This window comes from Magnolia sinica, chromosome 14 (genome assembly GCF_029962835.1).
Source record: "Magnolia sinica isolate HGM2019 chromosome 14, MsV1, whole genome shotgun sequence".
Taxonomy (NCBI): Eukaryota; Viridiplantae; Streptophyta; class Magnoliopsida; order Magnoliales; family Magnoliaceae; genus Magnolia; species Magnolia sinica.
Window position 1 is genome coordinate 31,044,234 of NC_080586.1, and position 20,422 is coordinate 31,064,655.

A 20,422-nucleotide genomic window follows, 5' to 3' on the forward strand; every position below is an offset into this window, starting at 1 on the left:
AGCAGCTTCGAGAACTTCCCTTCTCAAGTCATGAAGATTTGGGATGTATAGGCGATCACGATAACGTAAACCTCCTTCCGTACCAACTCTCCATTCTGAGCCTTCACTATTACTCACCTGCTCTCTCATCTTTGCCAATAGTTCATCATCTTTCTGAGCCGTAATAATCCTGTCATCAATGAGTGGTTACACACGAACATGTGCGACGCTCTCGAATGACTCCTCTACCCTAAGCTTCTGCTCAAAGTCTCACAAAAACTCGACCATATTCCATTCATTGATCATCAGCGGAGCCGCAAATGTTATAGTCTTCTTGCAGCTTAATGCATCTGCCATAAGGTTAGCCTTGCTAGGATGGTAGGGGACCTCAAACTTGAAGTCCTTCAAGGTTTCCATCCATCGTCGCTGCCTCATATTCAGATCCCTCTCCGTGAATATGTACCTGAGGCTCTTGTGGTCACAAAAGAGCTCGAACTTCTCTCCATAGAGGTAATGTCTCTAGAGCTTTAATGCAAAGATAACCGCTGCCAACTCTAGGTTGTGTGTAGGGTAGTTCTCCTCGTGTTTCCTCAACTTTCGCGATACATAGGCGATCACCCTGACCTTCTGCATCAGAACACAACCCAAACCAACACGAGACACGTCGGTGTATATTGTATACTTGACCCCTTGCTCTGACAATACTAACATAGGGGCGGACGTCAACTTGTCCTCCAGTTCCTGAAAAGCTGCTTCTGCCTTCTCATTCCAAGCAAACTTAAGATCCTTCCATGTTAGCTGTGACAACGGTCTGGTTATCTTGGAAAAGTCCCTAATGAATCGACGGTAGTATCCTACCAGGCTGCGAAAACTCCTCACTTCTGTAACTGAACCGAGCTGCTCCCAGTCTTGAATTGCGGTCACCATAGCAAGGTCTACAACTATTCCTTCCTTGGACACCACATGTACCAGGAGCTTGACTTCTTCTTTCTAGAAGTCGCACTTCTTGTACTGCGCAAACAACTAGTTCTTCCTGAGAGTATCAAAGACTGCTTGCAGGTGTTCCTCATGATCCTCTTAACTCTTAGAGTATATTAGAATGTCATCTATGAATATGATGATGAATCGGTATAGATACGACCGAAACACCCCGTTCATCAGATCCATGAACATGGTCGGTGCATTCATGAGTCCAAATGACATCACAAGAACTTGTAGTGCCCAAAACTGGTTCTAAACATTGTCTTCTACACGTCCTCATCCTTGACACGTAACTGGAGATACCCTGACTGCAAGTCGATCTTAAAGAAATACTGTTGCCCCTTCAACTGGTCGAACAGATCGTCTATCTTGGGCAAAGGATACTTGTTCTTCACCGTTACTTGGTTTAACCTGTGATAATCAATACACAATCGCAGTGAACCATCCTTCTTCTTCACGAACAACATGGGTGCTCCCCAAGGAGATACACTTGGTCATATAAATCCCGCCTCCAACAGATCATCAATCTGTCTCCTCAGTTCCTCCATCTCACATGGAGGCATGCGATAAGTCAGTAGTGATATAGGTGTTGCACCAGACACTAGATCAATGGTAAAATCGATCTCGCGCTGAGGAGGTAATCCTAGTATCTTCCTGAACACGTCCGTAAAATCCTGAACTACAGGTGTGTTTCTAAGTGTCTGACCATTGTGATCTTCCAATAGGGTAGAATAACAAAGAACCCGGAAGGGGCAACTGACCTGAACGGGGAACGTGAAGGTCATGTATTCGGGTTCGTGTGCCGTCACCAGTCGGGTCTCGCAGTCGATCTCGGCCCTAATTTCAGTAAGCCAATCTATGCCGAGGATGACGTCATAATGGTATATCGTGGTGACAATTAGGTTAATGCATATCTTTCTGCTCCCTAAATCTATTAAGCAACCCTCACACAACTCAGTGACATCTATAAAAGTTCCTGCTACTGTGATAACTCTCACCCCAACCATAGGGGTCATATTCAGCCCTAAGCGCTTGACCGTAGAGTATGATATCATAGAAATAGTGGACCCAGTGTCCACTAATAGAAATACTGGTGTACCTTAGATGTGGGCAGTGACCTCGAAGGCTAAAGGCACTGTCGCTGTTGACTCAGATGCTTCAGCTACAGGCGCATGTACTCGCACCTATTGAGAACGGTTTGACTGTGGTGCCATAGGTCACTGAGGCGGCCTAAATCGAGGTGCAAGTGGCCCATAGGAAGGCTATGTAGGTAGTACAGAATGTAAAGGTGAAGCTGAGATAGCTGGTGGCATCTGTTGGTTGATCTTCTACGGAGGCATAAAGTCATTGTCCCTCATCTTGGTGAAATAGTAGGTGTTAGCATGGCCCGACCTCTTGCAGTAGGTGCACCATATATCAGGTCGCCTTGGCTGTGTCTGTGGAGCTATAAGCCAAGGAGGAGAATCTGCACGCGGCCTCTTGCTGAGGAACGACCTCTTGCCGAGGAACGACCTACTTGGAAAATCTGGTCGAGGCCTGAGAACCATAGGTACACGTGTGCGGGATAGCATGTCCCCGTCCTGCTCAGCTCGTAGAGACATGTCCACTAGCTCAGCATAGTTGAGTATGTTAGCGCAACACATCTTCGAGCGTATCTCGGGTCGCAGACCCTTAGAAAATCATCACATTCGCATCGGCTGGTCTGCTAATATCAAGGGAGCATATCTGGCCAGCTCTGTGTCAAGTCGGTAGTCGAACTCTTAAGCAAGATTGCATATAAGCAGTCAAAGGGGAGTAAAATATCTGTCCTAACAGAACGTGCGGTCTAGACTATCTGTAGCAGGACAAAGGTAGGCAGGCATAGATTGTCTCTCTGCTCAGCTCTGTACAGGAAATCCACCATCAAACACATGCATTCGGAGCGATTGTTCCATCTAGGATACACATTGTGCGTGAATATGTGGTGGAGTAGGTGGAAGTCGTGAGTCATCTTGGTCGCTAGGAGGCAGTTACATTGACTCCAGTGGACCAGTTAGCCACAAAGAAATCATGTGCAGCGTTCTCTTTCACGCACGCTCCTGAGATTTCTCTCGCTAGCATGTACCTCTCCACGTGGCATCCCCATGATTTGGGCTATCAAGTCTATATTAACAATGGGTTCCCACCTTCCCACAAGGATAGAAAATTGTAGAGTCTCTAGCAATGGCTCTCGTATATGGGCGTAGAAGGCTCGGACAATGCTCCCATTTGCACGAGACTTGCCCTCAAATATGGGACCCCACCCAGCGTCCAATAGGAGATCCATCGCTGGATAAACCCAAATAGTTTCTCATCCACATGTGCTTTAAAGAGAACCCTATGGCCTTGAAATCTTCGATGTGTCATATCCGCCAGTAGAGTCCTTTCGAGAGGAAGCTGGGGATCGAGATCCCGCTTCATCGTGATCTTTCGATCAACGCTTGAACTTGCTTGGGCGTATTTTTGCCTCCTCGAACGGGTAGGGCGGCTAGGCTCGACTTCATCCGTGGAAGCCCTCTTCTTCCCCATGAGGGAAAGGAGTGTGAAAAGGGAGAAAATCGCCACCACGAGCTCGAAAAGAGCCATTTAAGTGAAATAAGATGAAGAGATATGATGGATTGTTGGGCCTTGAGATCTTTGAGACATAAAGGAGGGTTTGTGTGCTCAAATGGGAGGAAATGAGGGAGATAGGAGGTGAGTTTGAAAGGAATGGTGGGAGGTGTGTATGGAATGAAGAAAATGAAGAAAATATGAGAATGGAGGAAGGATTTGAGAGAGAAAATGGGATTTTGGAGAGATTGGAAAGCTTGAAAGGGTGTAAGAGAAGGAAATGAAGCAAATGGGATGGATATAAGGGGTCCCACATGATTTCATGGGCCCCACTAGCATGTACACCCATCAGCCTGACCGGCCCGACGCGGCCCAATAGGCCCGCTGTCCGTGGATGGCAAGGCCTCACCGTTGGGGCAATGCCATCGCCGTCCACAGGACATGTGGGTGATGGATCACCCCAGGGGTGATGCCATCCCCCCAGGGTGTTAAAAACATACGGGGTCACTTTGGATCCCCCTGATTTGGACCTTTTAAGCCCCCGAGTCCGTTTGAGTCGTTTCGAGTCTGATCTCGTAAACATTCACATTTTTCAGGTTATTTAAGCGTGGGATATGTTAAATTATCATCTAAACCCATCAATTGATGGTCTAGAAAGGAATTGAGATCACCTCACATGATCATAGATGCATACGGGTTCTGTTTCAACAGTCAGTTTCGCTTCAACGGTCATATGATCACTGACGGGCAAAACTTGGGATCCTATGATCATTTCTATGTTTTATCGCTCCTTCCTAAGTCAAAGTCATCGGTGTGCATAGTGTGTCCATAACCCAGATCCAGTTTAATCCAAATTATGCTCTAATACCAACTTGTAATGCCCTGAAATCGGGGGTCGAGCGGAACTCAACTCCCAAGTTCCAACGCATCACTTATGCAACATAGATAATGATGATTAAATGTTGTCCATATTAGTGCATTAAACATGAATAGTATTATACCAACTCAGCATATCATACTCCAAAGACAATTAGATTTCGCAAGCAGAAGACTATGATAAGTATATAAAGCATATAAGTGATCATAAGTCCCCAGAGTATGAATGTCACCAGGTTAAATAATTACATGTATAATTCCAAAATTTACAAAATGACAAGGTTTAATGTTCAACTAGTTTGTAACCATGTAGCCTCGTTGACATAACTCCAGGTCTATATAGATCCGCCAGAGAGTTGCATATAGGAGAACTCCTCTTCGTCGTCTTAGAAGTCAGGCTCCGCCTTGTAAGCCTCGACATCACCTGAAACTATAACAAAGTTTGGTTGGTGTCTTAAAACACCATCCCAGTGTGGGAGTAAGTGATCAACTCAGTGGAGCTATAAGGCAAAAGTTAACATGTTATCAATTCAGTCAAGTAGTAATGATAAAGCAATACAACAAGTATTCCTAAGTACTCTGGTTAATGCAAGGATGGTATGTATTAATGATGTATGCCTTCGCTTGCACTCCCTATATGACATCATCTCACGGTCGCGCATGTAACACTCCCGATGTGCTCAACTCCAACGACAAAGGCACATGCAATGCGGTGCATATGCGTGATTAACCAAGTTCTTAATTGGACCTATTCATACAACAGGTTTGGGAAGCTAAGGTACCTCTCTTTATATCATTGACCCAAATAATGATCCATCTAGGGTCATCAATCCTAGTTAGTCGCATACGATGGCAGTCCCAGGTCGCTGCGGAGAGGCTCATCACCTCAACGTAGGCCTAGTTTATACTTGAAGTCACTACGGAAAGGATCGTCACCTTAGCGTAATCCTAGTGTATACTCGAGGTTACTATGAGAGGTTCGTCACCTAATCATAGGCCGACAACTCAAATATAGTGTCCCATACCACCGTATTCAGCTCACGAGTTTGGTTTGCTCATTGGACACTACGGGGAGGCTCATCACCCCAGCGTAGGCCGATAGCTTGACCACTGTGTCCCATACCACCATACCCGGCTCATGAGTCTTAGCGGATCATGATACCAAGGTTAAACAGGCTTTACATTGGTAAGTGGTACCTTAGATTCAAACAGTAGCATCCATACATGGTAAACATACATTAGATCAATCGGGTTACTTGACAAACTCGACTAGTACAAGTGTACGTTAAATTAATTGACATGGAGCGCATACGCACTCCTCGTGGCCTAACCATTATCGATAATCACCGTACGATTCAGATTCATCGAACGTATCCGTCGCGGTTAAAATAGTTCGGCCACCGATCGTAAACCGTTACTGATTGCCTAGATTACATCGTAGCCCCAATCGTACTCTAAAGCACTAGTATTCACATGTGATAGTCAAAGACAACATGTGACAACCAATTCAAATATAAACCTCATTTGAGCATTTTAACAAACACATAGTGTAAATGTTATCATATAAAAGCGTTTCAACCATAAAACACGAAGTAGCGATATAGGTTACATGAAGGAAACTGTAACTATAGATAAGGTAATTGAGAACCCTATCTTAACACCCTCATTAAATACATTTCAACAAGCATTTTTTCATTCAGGCATTTTATCAAACACTTAGACTACACATATCACATACATGTAATAAATTGATTATAACATATATTATAGCAAATCCTTTCACAAAGGAGTTGCCACACGTATAACAATCATCTATTCTCGAACAACAATCATGGTAAGCACAAATTATAATTCCGTATTCATACTAATATTTCAACAAACACATGGAATGCAATAATTTCAACATAGTTCATATATATATATGTATTTTTTTTTATGTAATACGCGGAAAACATCACATCTAAGCATATGTGACAGCAATCAAGTCATTCATAAATCATTCAATGACATTGAAAGCCTTAAAAACCATAACCTAAATGTTTATAGTCCGCATCTTTCGTCGGTAAACTTGTATCGAACTTAGTTCGAATACTATGCCTTTATTTACGGCACAACGGTAACCTATAGCATGAAATAGGTTAGCTATTTCACCGATCTATATATTTAGATACCTAAAACATAATAGGGTTAGGATTTCTTACCCAAAAATTGAGTCGAAATCGTCGGTATAGTGATACAGGTAGGATAATTCGGCACGTGGAGCGGTGGGAATGAATCCCAGTAACTCTCTTTCACTTTCTCTCACTTCTCCTCACTTTCTTCTCCTCTTTACTCTCTTCTCTCTCTTAGGGTTTTGGAAAATCGTATGGAATGAGAGAGGGGTGGGTTAAGGCCCTTATATAGGCCCAGAACTGATGTCAATGGCCCTAGGGCCATGTTATACTTAGTTTATAGCTAAAAGTCGTCTGTTTCGGGCCAACGGAGCTCATCTGGAGATCCATTTCCTGCATACGGTCCGATGAAAGTTTCCTGGCAATGGATCTATGCCATGTTAAGTTTTCAGTCCGATCGGGTTTGTAGATCGACCGCGAAGGACCAGTTTCAGTTTAACGGTCATCATTATTCGATCAGGGCCACAAGTACACTAACATGTGTAGGGAGATTTTCCTGATCTAAGAGTGTAGTTGGGTCAGAATCTGATGGTATGAAACCTTAAATTTGGCCTACAAGCAAACGGCCCAATTCAGTTAGCGATTCTACTGGTTTCAGGTCTTACAGTTCGTATTGAAAGTGATTCGAGCTAATTCACCGATTAACTTAGTTTAGTACTTAGTTAATTTTTGTCTAATTTCTAAAGGATTCGGTCCTTAGTGATTTCCGCTTGAGGTGGTACTCGGGCTTTTGTACGAATTTTTTCGAGACGTTACAATCTACCCTCGTTAAAGAAAAATTTCATCCTTGAAATTAGTACCTTTTCGTAATCTTTGAGAATCTGAGGGTAGTTCTTGCGGACCTCGGCTTCTGTTTCCCAAGTAACCTCTTCCTCAATATGGTGTGTCCATAGCACCTTCATACGCGGGATAACCTTACTACGCAGCACCTGTTCCTTCCTATCTAAGATACGCGTCGGTCGCAGTACATAAGTAGCATCCTCACTCAACTATACCTGCTCCCATTTGATAATGCAAGAAGGATCAGAAATGTATTTCTTCAGCATAAATACATGAAATATATTGTGCACGCCTATGAGTGGTGTGGGCAAAGAAAGGTGGTACACTACCACACCCACTCGATCTAGTATTTGGAATGGGCCTATGAATCTCAGCGTGAGTTTCCCTTTCTTTCCAAACTGAAGGACTCCCTTCATTGGAGAAACCTTCAAGAATACATGGTCCCCAACTTCAAACTCTAGCGGTTGCGACCTCGTATCGGTGTAACTCTTATATCTGCTCTATGCTACAAGAAGTCGATGCCTGATAATGTCGATCTTCTCTGAGGTCGACTGTACTATCTTTGGGCCAATCAAACTCTTCTCGCCAACCTCTGCCCAGCAATGCGGTGCTCTACAGGGGTGCCCATACAACGCTTTGTAAGGGGCCATGTCAATACTCACTTGGAAGCTGTTGTTATAAGAGAATTCAGCATAAGAAAGACAGTCATCCCAACTATCCTTAAAATCAAGCACACAAGCTTGCAGCATATCTTCCAACACCTGATTCACCTGTTCCGTCTGCCCATCTGTCTGTAGGTGGAACGCGGTGTTGAACTTCAGTTTCACACCCATTACTTCCTGGATACGAGTCCAGAAGATAGATGTGATTCACATGTCTTGATCCGACACGATCTCCATAGGCACTCCATGCAGACGTACTATCTCCTTAATGTATAGCCTGGCCAGCTTGTCTGCAGAGTTTGAGACTCTAATCAGGAGGAAATGAGCTGATTTCATCAATCGGTCCATGATCACCCAAATAGAGTCATGCCCCTTCCTCGTCTTTAGTAACCCTGAGATGAAATCCATAAAAATGAAATCCCATTTCCATTCTGCTATAGGCATTGGCTGAAGCAGTCCAGGAGGTTGGCGATGCTCTGCCTTGACCTGCTGGCACATGAGACAACGGGATACATAGTCTACTATGTGGGCCTTCATGTTGTCTCATCAGTATGACCTCTTCATATCTCGATACATTTTCGTACTACCAAGATGCATCGCCATCTTCGAATTGTGAGTAGCTTCGAGAACTTCACTTCTCAAGTCATGAAGATTTGGGACGCATAGGTGGCCACGATAACGTAAACCCCCATCCGTATCAACTCTCCATTCCGAGCCTTCTTAAGTTCTTGTGTAGGTCCTTAACCTGTGTGGTCTAAAACCTAGGTACTATGTGTTGACCCTTGCTCATGGGAGCATAAACTCTCAGGTTACTTGTGTAGATTCTTGGCCTGTGTGGCCTAAAATCCAGGTGTTGTGTGTTGACCCTTACTCCTGTGTGGGGCATAACTTGTGTCGTGGAGACACGTTAGAGTCAGCCTAGTGTAGGTTGTATTGGTTTGAGGTGAACATGATTTAAAACCTCTGTTAGTGAGATCTGGTACACTCAAGGGTTGAGTGCGTCCGCTGGAAGTGGAGTAGACACGTAGTCAAACCACTATAAAAACAACTGTGTTTGAGATTGCCATTTACTTCTACTGCTTGTGTAATTTATCTAAATGTTTGTACATGATTATCTGGAACTAAGTAGAATCACATCTCACACACAGTCACATCCATCATGAACTATGTTATGCATCTTGTTTATCTTTTGAATAATTTTGTGATTGGATCCTCTATTTGGCTTGGAAGCCATTAGAGTTAGTTTGAAAAAATCCTGATACCTCTATATTTATTCAGGATAGGGTTGATAGGTTTTTAAATCATCATAAAAGATTAAAAAAGTCCTCCTCTAGGACATCTTAGCATATTCCTACTTCAACTTAAGCGGTCTTTACCGCAATTTCATTGTGGACTGAAGTTGTAGCATAAAGATATGGGAGAATCAATAGAGTGCCAGATTTTTCAATTCATAATAGATAATGACATCTCTAAAATGCATAATTAATAAGAGATAGATGTATAATAGATAACGACATCTCTATACTCTTGGAAACCATTCTTGCATACCAAGTCAAAAGGAGAGCTGTGATTTTAAAAGAAAGAGAGCAGTATAGCTTTAAACTACAGAAATCACAATCCAATTTTCAAGCTTTAAGGAATATGCAGGAGTGAGCAGTCATAGTTTATACCGGTAGTTCATAGAGATCAAGGAAGAATTGAGAGCAGATAGTCATGGCAACAAATTTTATGAATTTACAAACAGCTATAAAAAAATATCCAAAGTGAAAACTGCCTAAGCTTGGCAGTATTTCATCATCCATCTCAAACCAACACAACTAAATATCTAGCCCAACCTTGGACACATCAAAATAAAGTATTTACCTCTTACAGAGGATGAATAATCCCAAAATGTTTCAATCCATTATAAGAATAACATGTGATCTCCGAAAAGAAATCAGCCACAATGTCCAGATATGGCCTCAGCTATACCAAACCTTCCTTTAGCACTTAAGGTGCTCGAGTTTCGCCATCAGTTAGCAAGTCAACTACTTGCTGGGTGGTATGCTGAAGGGCTTCAATTTTGTCCTCAATCACTGTTACATGTCTTTTACGGTTGTAAAGATGCTCATTAATACCTGCAAGACCATTTAGCATATGGCGTTCAAGTTGGTGGTCCCGGCAATTGGTGATTGACTCAGGACTGTGCAATGGCGTATGATTTGATCCCCATGGCATGGGTGGATACCAGAGTTGATTATTTTTTATGCCAGTCGTCTATGCAGGAGGACTACTTGGTTAAAGGAATGAAGTGAGGCATAGCTGTTATGCCTGTTGGACTGCATCTTGATCAAACCATACTTCCGGATGAATAGCGCCGGAAGTGGCTGGGAGGTCCACATAGTGAGCTAGCTTGCATATGAGAGAGGGAAATGGCAGTGTATCCTGATGGTCTCCTCTGATTATACGAGTGAGCTGCCCTATGATAAGGGTTGGAAGACAGACTTGGACCTCTTGATAAGCATCATATACATTAAGCACAAGGGGAGTAAGATAACTTTCCTTTGTATCACATAGATACACATTAGTCCCAAAGATGCTGTGAAGAATTTTGAAGGAGGATCCAAGGTGGTTGACATGAAGAGTATTTTCATCATTTCTAGGAACTGTGGTGCCATGACACAGTGCTCGTGTTATCTCGCCCCATACTCCTAACCCATTTAGATTGTGTTCCGTCACTGGGATTCAAGTTACTTCTAAGTTTAGGAGACGACCAAGTATAATTAGAGTAATTAGTTTTATGTGATGTAAGAGCTCCAATCGAATACATGGGGGATTATAACGAACAATATGACAACTATTGAAAAATTGATGAATCAGTTCAAATTGATAGGGTCCACCAAGATTGAGTATATTTTGCCACCCAATAACTTCTAAGTGGAGATCCACTCCAAATGGTTCAATAGCGCTGTTAAGGACAATACGCTCGGCTATTGTAACTTATTCCCAATTCAACTGATTGGGATAAGACTGACTTGTTTCTGGTTGCTTATTCTTTGATTTGGATGATTTGGAATGAGTAAGATCCTTACCTTTGCCTTTCACCATGGTTCTTCTTAGAGAGGAGCCCAGGAAGACAAGTATAGATAGGGAGAAACAACCAGAGAAGAGAAGGAACAAGTTAATAGATAAATCTGACGCTTGTTTCTCTTTTATAGCAGAGTGTCGATGATATCGATATCCCATCGATGTCATCGAAAGTAGTCTCATAACGATATCGAAAACTGTGTCGATGACCGTTGGGAAGGATCAATAGTTAATAACCAGCGGATATCAAGACAGGTGAATTTATAACTGTTAGAAGGGACCGACGGTTAAGACCTTATATTCCCGAGAGCCATTAATGAGATCGATACATGGTCGATTTCATTGAGAAAGAAGGAAAAATGAAAAGTATCACTCTGAACATCCAGAATATGGTTAATACATGAAGATATACCTATGTAATACGTGTTTAGCCATACAAAAATAAGATGACCATAGTCCTAAGATATGCCAATTCAGCTTTTGTTTGACTCAACTTGTCATCAAATAGCACATAATCCAATTGATTTCTGAAGATTGTTAAACTTATTTTCATCTAGAGGTTTAGTTAATATGTCAGCAAGTTGATTCTTTGTAGGCACATAATCCAACACCATGATCTTTTCTTCAACAAGTTCTCAGATAAAATGATGTCTAATGTCAATATGCTTGGTCCCAGAGTATTGAACAAGATTCTTTGAAATATTGATAGCACTAGTGTTGTCATAGAAGAGAGTCATAGTTGGTTGCTTAATCCCATAATCCAGTAGCATCTGTTTCATCCATAGGATTTGAGAACAACAACTAATCGCAATAATGTATTCGGCTTCGGCAGTGGAAAGGTGCTATGCCCCGGATTTTGAGGGTCGAGCAAAGCTCAACTCCCGAGATCCAATGCATCACTTATGCAACATAAATAATGATGATTAAATGTTGTCCATATTAGTGCATTAAACATGAGGGGGATTATACTAAAACAGCATATCATACTCCAGAGACAATTTAATTTAGCAAACGAAAGGCTGAGAGAGATATATAAAGTGTATAAGTGTTTCACAATCTCCAGAGTATAAGTACATTACCAAGCTGAATATATACATGTATTGTTTTAAAATTTACAAAATAAAAAAAATGTGAAGGTCCAACTAATCCATGTAACCCTGTAATCCCGTTGAATTAGAACAAAGTCTACATAGACCTGTCAGAGAGCTAAACATAGGGGAACTCTTTCTCCTCATTTATGAAGTCCAACTCCGCTACATATACGTCTCTGCTGCATATACGTCCTCATCACCTGCATCTATAACAAAGTCTGGTTGGTATTTTAAAACACCGTCCCAGAGTGGGAGTGACTGATCAACTCAGTGGTACTATAAGGCAAAGGTTAACTTGTTATCAATTCAATCAAGCAGTAATGATAAAGCAATACAATAATCACTTCCTAGATACTCTTGTTAATGCAGGGATGGTGTGCAGTAATGATGCATGCCCTTGCACAAAGCTCCCTCAAGCGACTTCATCAACCATTCACGTATGGCAAACTCCCTAAATGTGTACTTCCTCGCCAAAGCACATGTAATATGGTGCATGGTCGGGTTAGCCGAGTACATAATTAGGCTTATTCATACAGCCGATTCGGGAAACTAAGGTACCTCCCTTTACATCATTAACCCAAATGAGGATCCATCTAGGGTTGTTAATCTTAGTTAATCACATATAATAAGCAAGTTGTAGGGCATCACTCCTAATGAAAAGCAGTGGATAGGTAAGTTCGAGAGTTTATACTCGAGGTCACAATGGGAGGCTCGTCTCCTGAACATAGGCTGACAGCTTGAATATAGTATCCCATACCACCATATTCGGCTCACGAGTTTGGGTTGCTCATTGGTCACTACGGGGAGACTCGTCACCCTAGTGTAGGCCGACAGATCGACCACGGTGTCCCATACCACCATGTTCGGCTCATGAGTCTTAGCGGATCGTGATACCATGGTTGAAACGGGCCTTTACATTGGTAAGTGGTACCTTAGATTCAAGTAGTGATGTCCATACATGGTAAACACACAACAGGCCAATTGGTTTATTAGACAAGTTCGATTGGTACGGGCGCATGCCGAATTAATTAACATGGAGCGCATAAGCACTCCCCGTGGCCTAACCACTGTCGACAATCGTCGTACGACTTGGATTCACTGAACGTATCAAATGTGGTGAGACGAAATCGACCACTCAACGGAAATCATTACCGATTGCCTAGACTACATTGCAGTCCCAATCTTACTCAGATGTAGCATGTAAATACATGTGAAAGTCATATCAACATTTGATAAATAATTCAAATCAATATCTCATTTGAGCATTTCATCAAGCAGATCGAACACATTACCAAACATTGAATTTCATTCATAAATTGCGTAGTCGAAATTAAGATTTCATGAAGGAACTATATATATGCATAAGGTAATTGAGAATTCCATCTTAATACCCTTATTTAATACATTTCATCAATAATTTCTCATTCAGACATTTTATCAAACACTTAGACTACACATAACTAATTACATAGACTAGATTAGTTACGACATGAACCATAACAATTCATTACACAACATTAGTTATAAAGCATATAACATACATGGATCTTAAATTAGAAATCATGAAAAGCACAAATCAAGATTTCACACTCATTCAAACATTTCAACAAACACATGGAATGCATCTTATATTCAACATAGTTCATACATGTATAATTTATTGAAAGCATCGTAACTAAGATCATATGGCAGCAATCAAGTCAAACAAAAATTATTAACTAACATTGAAAGCCTTGAAAACTATAACCTAAATGTTTATAGTCTGCACCTTTCGTCGGATTGCTCGTTTTGAACTCGGTTCGAATCCTATACTCCCGTATACTGAACAACGGTTACCTAAACATTGAAATAGGTTAGCTATTTTGTCGATTACTCTATTTGGATTCTAAATCAAGATTAAGGTTAGGATTTCTTACCCAAATTGTAGTTGAAACGAGTCATGTAGTGAGGTGAAAAGGTGAATCAACTTGAGGAGTAGTGGGAGTGAATCCCAGCAACGATCTCCCAAACTCTCTCTCTTCTCCTCACTCTTTTCTCTTCTTTTCTCTCTTCTCTCTCCGAGGGTTAGAGAAATTCGTATGGAATAGAAATGGGGTGGTTTAAGGGCATTATATAGGTCCAGAACTGGTGTAAATGGCCCTAGGACCATGGTATACTTAGGTTATAGCCAAAGGGCGACTGTTTCTGATGATTGGGGCTCATCTAGGGGTCTATTACTTGTCTATGTCATAGAGTAAGTTTTCTAACAATGGATCTAGGCCAGGATGCGATTTCAGCGTGTTTGGACAGGCCGATCAACTGTGACGGACCTGTATCAGATCAACGATCGTTGTCACTCGATCAAGGCCACAAGTATACAAATATGTACAGGGAAATTTCCCTGATCCATGGGTGAAGTTCGGTCAAAAACTGATGGTCTGAAGTCTTCAATTTTGCCCGCAAGCCAATGGTCCAATTCACTTAAGTTTCAATACTTTTTCTAAGGATATTCGCGTTTCTCTCACACTTCGCTCAGCGCTCAAGTTGTGCATTTCAGGACATCATCTGAGCTCGATTCCCGCAATGGTTGTTAAGCCCAATAAGGCGGTCATAACCCTATAGTTTCACGGTCATCAAACTTTTGACGTGTGGTCTAGGTTCGATACGAAGTTTCAATGTGCTCCCGAGAGCAACTGGCTTTTGGGCTTCTCTTAGGTTATTAAGTAGCATTGAGTCATTGCTTTTAATAATTTTGAGTCTTACCATTTATATAGATAGTGGTTCAAGCTAATCCACCGATTAATTTAGTTTAGTACTTAATTAATTTTCGTCTAATTTCCAAAGAATATGGTCATTAGTGATTTCCGCCAGAGGTGATACTCGGGTCCTTGTATGGATTTTTCTGAGACGTTACAATCTACCCCCCTTATAGAAAATTTTATCCCTGAAATTAGTACATTTTCATACTCCTCGAGAATCTGAGGGTAGTTCTTACGGACATCGGCTTCTGTTTCCCAAGTAGCCTCTTTCTCAGTATGTTGCATCCACAATACCTTCACAAGTGGGATAACTTTGCTGCGTAGCACTTGTTCCTTCCTATCCAGAATACGTATTGGTCGAAGCACATAAGTAGCATCTTCATATAGCCGCACCTGCTCCCAGTTGATAATGTGAGTAAGATCAGGAACATATTTATTCAACATCGATACGTGCAACACATTGTGCATGCTTACAAGTGGTGTGGGCAAAGCAAGGCGGTATGCTAGCACACTCACTCGGTCTAGAATCTGGAATGGATCAATAAATCATGGCGTAAGCTTCCCCTTCTTGCCAAATCGAAGGACTCCCTTCATTGGGGAAACTTTAAGAAATACATAGTCCCTAACTTCAAATTCCAACTGTTGCCATCGTGTATTGGTGTAACTCTTCTGTCTGCTCTGGGCTGCAAGAAGTCGATGCTCGATAATGTCGATCTTCTCTGAGGTCACCTGTACTAAATCTGGACTAATCAGGCTCTTCTCGCCAACTTCTACCCAACAATGGGGTGCTCGACATGGGCGTCCATACAAGGCATCGTAGGGTGTCATGCCAATACTCGCTTGGAAGTTGTTGTTATAAGCGAACTCAGCATAGGAAAGACAGTCATCCCAACTGTCCTTAAAATCGAGCACACACGCTCATAACATTTCTAATATCTGATTTACTCGTTCCGTTTGCCCATCAGTCTACAGGTGGAACATGGTACTGAACTTCAGTTTCACTCCCATTTCTTTCTAGATTCGAGTCTAAAAAATGGCTGCACGTGAATGTGTGCGACACTCTCGAATGGCTCGTCTACTGTAAGCTTCTATTGGAAGTCTCGCACAAATTCTACCATGTTCCATTCTTCAATCATTAGCGGAGTCACAAATTCTATTGTCTTCTTGCGGCTCAATGCATCTGCCACAAGGTTGGCCTTACCAGGATGGTAGGAGACCTCAAACTTGAAGTCTTTCAAGGTTTCCATCCAACGTCATTACCTCATATTCAAGTCTCTCTGCATGAATATGTACTTGAGGCTTTTGTGAACGCAAAAGAGCTTGAACTCCTCTCCATAGAGGTAATGTCTCCAGAGCTTTAATGCGAAAATGACAGCCGCTAATTCCAGGTCCTGCGTGGGCTAGTTTTCTTCGTGTTTCCTCAACTATTACAATGCATAGGCAATCACCCTGTCCTTTTGCATAAGAACACAACCCAAACCAACATGAGACGCGTCGGTGTCTATAGTATATCTGACCCCTTGCTCTAGCAATACTAGCACAGGTGCGGACGTCAAATTGTCCTTCAATTCCTAAAAGGTTGCTTCTTCTTTCTCGTTCTAAGCAAACTTAAGATCTTTTCAAGTGAGTTAAGACATCGGTCGGGCTATCTTGGAAAAGTCTTTAATAAATCGACGATAGTAGCCTGTAAGGCCGAGGAAACTCCTCACTTCAGTAACCGAACTGGGCTGTTCCCAGTCCTGTACCGTGGTCACCTTGCAAGGTCCACGGCAATTCCTTCCTTGGAAACCACGTGTCCCTGAAGCTTGACTTCTTCTTTCCAGAAGTCGCATTTTCGGTATTGTGCGAACAATTGATTTTTCCTTAGAGTATCAAAGACTGCTCGTAGGTGTTCTTCATGATCCTTCTGACTCGCGGAGTATATCAAGATGTCATCTATAAACACGATGACGAATCGGTATAGATACGGCCGAAACACCCGGTTCATGAGATCCATGAACACGGTCGGTGCATTTGTAAGTCCAAACAACATGGAATTCATAGTGCCCAAAAATGGTTCTGAATGTTGTTTTCTACACGTCTTCATCCCTAACCCGTAAGTGATGATACCCTAATTGCAGGTCGATCTTAAAGAAATATTACACCCCTTTTAACTGGTCAAACAGGTCATCTATCCTGGGCAGAGGATACTTGTTTTTGACCATGACATGATTCAGCCTGCGATAATGAATACACAACCGCAACAACCCATCCTTCTTCTTTACAAACAACACAGGTGCTCCCTAAGGTGATATGCTAGGCCGTATGAAGCCTGATTCCAGTAGATCATCTATCTGTCTCCTCAATTCTTCCATTTCACATGGAGGCATGCGATATGTTGGTAAGGAAATGGGTGTCATACTAGGCACAAGGTCGATAGTAAAGCCGATATCGTGCCTAGGAGGCAGTCTAGGTATCGTTCTGAACACATTCATGAAATTTTGGACTACAGGCGTGTCCCCAAGAGTCGGACCATCAATATTCTCCAATAAGGAAGTGTAACAATTTATGCGATAGGGCCAATTGACCTAAACTGGGAAAGTAAAGGTCGTGCCCTTAGGTCCATGAGCTGTCACCAATCTAGTATCACAGTCGATCTCTGCCTTCATTTTGGTGAGCCAATCCATGCTGAGGATGATGTCGTAATGATGCAGCGGGGTGACAATCGGGTCAATGCGCACCGTTCTGTTCCCTAAGTCTATCGGGCAATCTTTACAAAACTTAGTAGCGTCGGAGAAAGTCCCTGTCATGGTAAGGACACTCACCCCAACCATAGGGGTAGTGCTCAACCCTAATCACTTGACTGTAGAGCATGATGTTATCAAAATAGTGGACCCAGTGTCCACCAATAGAAATACAGGTATACCTTGAATGTGGGTAGTGACTTCAAAGGCTAAAGACACTACAGTTGTTACCTCAAATGCTTCAGCTGCAAGTGCGTGTACACGAGCTTGTTAAGGACGATTCGGTTGCGTTGCCATAGGTCGTTGAGGTGGCCTATTTCGATATACAGTTAGTCTGTAAAAAGGATGTGCTAGCGGTGCTGATCGTAGAGGTGGAGCCAAAATAGCTTGGGGTAACTAGCGGTTAATCTTCTAAGGTGGCATAAAGTCATTTTCCCTCATCTTAGTAAAATAATAGGTGTCTATATGGCCCATCTTCTTACATTAGGTGCACCAAAGGTCTGATTGCCTTTACTGGGTCAGTGGAGCCATAAGCCTGGAAGGCAAATTTGCACATGGCCTCTTGCCGAGGAATGGTCGGTTCGGCATTTTAGGTCGAGGCCTTAGGCCTATTGGTAAATGTGTTCAAGACAGTCCGTCTCCATCTTGTTCAGCTCGCAGGGACATGTTCACTAGCTTAGCATAGTTGGGAATGCTGGCACAACACATCTTTGTGCGAATTTTAGGCCGCAGACCCTCTGAGAATCACCGCATTCTCATTGGCTCGTATGCTAGGACCAGTGGAGCAAATCTGCCCAGCTTCGTAAAGCAGTTCTCGTATTTAGCAATAGTCATCCCTCCCTATCGAAGGCAGAGAAATTCACCCTCCTTTTCATTACGGTAAGTGAGGGGTAAATACTTTCTATGGAAGCGAGTCTCAAATGCGTCCCATGTTTGTCCCACTAAAGACTAGCCTCCTTCTCAAACACGTAAGTAATCAGCTCCACTTGCTCGCCTCAGTACAGTGCAACAGCTTCAACATCTTAGAAATACGGTCTAACCAATACTCAGCCTCCTCAGGTCGGTGAGTTCCTGTGAAAGTAGGAGGACGAAAACATTAAAAGCACTCATACAAGCCACTAGTGATCATGGCTCTAGTAGGTTACACTGGTGGCATAGGCGGGACCACGTTCATATTTTGGGCAATGACCCCCACAATAGTGGCCCAAACTTGCTTCTGTTGCTGCATTAGGAGCATCATCTACTCCAACCTATCAGGGGGAGGAGCTACATGAGGCATGTGTAGCGTCGATGTAGATGCACGGTTCTGTTCCGGAACCGGTGGTGCCTAAGGTATTTGCCCATTGGTGGGGCTAGTGGCCGGCTGTGAATTCGGTATAGTCTTAATATTCGGGCCCAAGCTGGGGTCCGTATGGCTATCGCTCAGAGGGGGTGCCCCGTCAATCGATCTGCCAAGTGCGAGACGTGCAATGTTATGAGTGTTTTTAGGAGGCATTCCCTATATACAACATAGGGTGCAACATGTATAAGATTTTGAATAATAACACACACTTCTCCAAACATTCTACACATTTCATATCAAAGGAAGTTTCATGCATTGCATTTAGCCAAAATTGTCACAATACATGAGATGTAGTATTACATGAATTATAACAGAGATGCATGTGAGCTAATCTACCAAAAGTTTTAACACCAACTATTCTAGCATATAACTAAGCCGATAAGGGCCATTACATAGAAAAATAAGAAATAAAGAAAACCAAAAGACAACTACAACACAAGACTAGTTTGCTGACTCTTGTGAAGGTGGAGGCGCACTCTTATCCTTCATACAGCACAGGAGGATCTTCAAAGTGCGAGACATCCTCTTGAATTTCTGTTTCAGATAGGCCTGATTCTCTTTGATTTCTTGTTTCAAGGCGACCTGGTTCTCTTCAATCCTGGCCATGCGACTTCTAAGGTAACCCGATCATGGTGGTCCTCACCAGTAGCAGTAGGAGGTCCCCCATCAAATCTTGGGTCTCCTCTTCTTCGTCTTGCTCTTCCTTTTCACTGCCTTCCTCACTCTCAGTGCCTTCTCCCTCTCCACTTCCTTCCTCCTCAATTTCTTCCTCATCTTCCTCTTCACTTTCATCTTCTATTTCATCCCCATACTCATCGAGTCGGGCTTGACATTGCTTAGGACCGATCCCCATATTGTTGAGTGTAGTATCATTAATGAAGTGGATCGGCGCAAGATCAGCCATGTTTAGTCTGAAATTGAAATTACAAGCAATCTTGCAGATAAGTCGGCCGAATGGGAGTGAGGCATCTCCCCTAGTAGAGTGTACAGTCCTGATTATCTGTGTCATGGCAAAAGTAGGCAGACACAGCTTGTCTCCCTGTCCAGCTCTGTATAGGAAGTCCACCATCAAACGAGTGTAATCTGTATGGTTGCTTCACCTAGGATACACGTTGTACATGCATATGTGGTGGAGTAGGCGAAAGTCTACCATCATCTTGGTTAATGGGAGGCTATTGCCTCGCCTCCAATGAGCCAGTTAACCACAAAGAAACTGCGTGCGATGATCTCTCTCTCGCACACTAGTGAGACGAGATGCACTAATATGTACCACCCTACATTCAATTCCCATAATACGGGCCATCACATTTACATTGACTATGGCTTACTACCTCCCCAAGGGAATAGTAAACTGAAATGGCTCCAGTAATGGATTCCGTATGTGGGCATAGAAGGCTTGGACAGTGCCTTCGCTTATATGATACTTGTCTTCAAATATGGGACCC